This window comes from Arachis ipaensis, chromosome B05 (assembly GCF_000816755.2).
Source record: "Arachis ipaensis cultivar K30076 chromosome B05, Araip1.1, whole genome shotgun sequence".
NCBI classification, from domain to species: Eukaryota; Viridiplantae; Streptophyta; class Magnoliopsida; order Fabales; family Fabaceae; genus Arachis; species Arachis ipaensis.
The window spans coordinates 41639921-41641570 of NC_029789.2; positions in this window are offsets into that span (position 1 = coordinate 41639921).

Below are 1650 nucleotides of genomic sequence, written 5' to 3' on the forward strand. Positions count from 1 at the left end.
CTGGAATAGGATTCACCCTCCTTTTGCATCTGTCACTACGCCCAGCCATCGCGAGTTTGAAGTTCGTCACAGCCATCCCTTCCCAGATCTTACTCGGAATACCACAGACAAGGTTTAGACTTTCCGGATCTCAGGAATGGCCATCCATGGGTTCTAACTTATACCACGAAGATTCTAATATCTCGGACTCGGTCCTCTGTATTAGATATCTAAGAGATACTCATTCTAGCTTGGTTGCATGTAGAATGGAAGTGTTTGTCAGGTACGCGTTCATAAGTGAGAATAATGATGAGTGTCACATAATCATCACATTCATCATGTTCTTGGGTGCGAATGGATATCTTAGAACCGGAATAAGTTGAATTGAATAGAAAAACAGTAGTACTTTGCATTAATCCTTGAGGAACAACAGAGCTCCACACCTTAATCTATGGAGTGCAGAAACTCTACCATTGAAAAATACATAAGTGAAAGGTTCAGGCATGGCCGAGAGGCCAGCCCCCTAAACGTGATCAATAGTCTAATACAATAGTAAAAAGTCCTATTTATACTAAACTAGTTACTAGGGTGTACAGAAATAAGTAATTGATGCATAAATCCACTTCCGGGGCCCATTTGGTGTGTGCTTGGGCTGAGCTTGAAGTTTACATGTGCAGAGGCTTCTTCTGGAGTTGAATTCCAAGTTGTAACGTGTTTTTGGCGTTCAACTCTGGTTCGTGACGTGTTTCTGGCATTTAACTCCAGACTGCAGTGTAGAACTAGCGTTCAACGCCCTTTTGTGTCATCTAAACTCGACCAAAGTATGGACTATTATATATTTCTGGAAAGCCATGGATGTCTACTTTCCAACGCAATTAGAAGCGCGCCATTTTGAGTTCTGTAGCTCCAGAAAAGTCACTTTGAGTGCAGGGAGGTCAGAATTCAACAGCATCAGCAGTCCTTCTTCTACCTCTGAATCTGATTTTTGCTCAAGTCCCTCAATTTCAGCCAGAAAATACCTGAAATCACAGAAAAACACACAAACTCATAGTAAAGTCCAGAAATGTGAATTTAACATAAAAACTAATAAAAATATCCCTAAAAGTAACTAGATCTTACTAAAAACATACTAAAAACAATGCCAAAAAGCGTATAAATTATCCGCTCATCAATGCCTGACAACCACTTCCGTTCTATCTGAGCTCAACGTAGTCATTGGGCGACAGCTTGAGTGCGTATCTCTTGGGTATCTAATACACAGACCGAGTCCGTGAGATTAGTATCTTCGTGGTATAGGCTAGACCAATTGGCAGCATTCCTGGGATCCAGAAAATCTAAACCTTGTCTGTGGTATTCCGAGTAGGATCTGGGAAGGGATGACTGTGACGAGCTTCAAACCTGCGAATCTTGGGCGCAGTGACAGTGTGCAAAAGGATCAATGGATCCTATTCCGATGCTAGCGGGAACCGACAGATGATTAGCCATGCGGTAGCTGTGCCTGGTATTTTTCATCTGAGTCCAGAAATCCGACAGTTGATTAGCCGTGTAGAAACCGTTGGTAGCACGATCACGAATCACACTTTTCACAACGCGTGCCACTGACCAGCAAGTGCACTGGGTCGTCCAAGTAATACCTTACGTGAGTAAGGGTCGAATCCCACAGAGATTGTT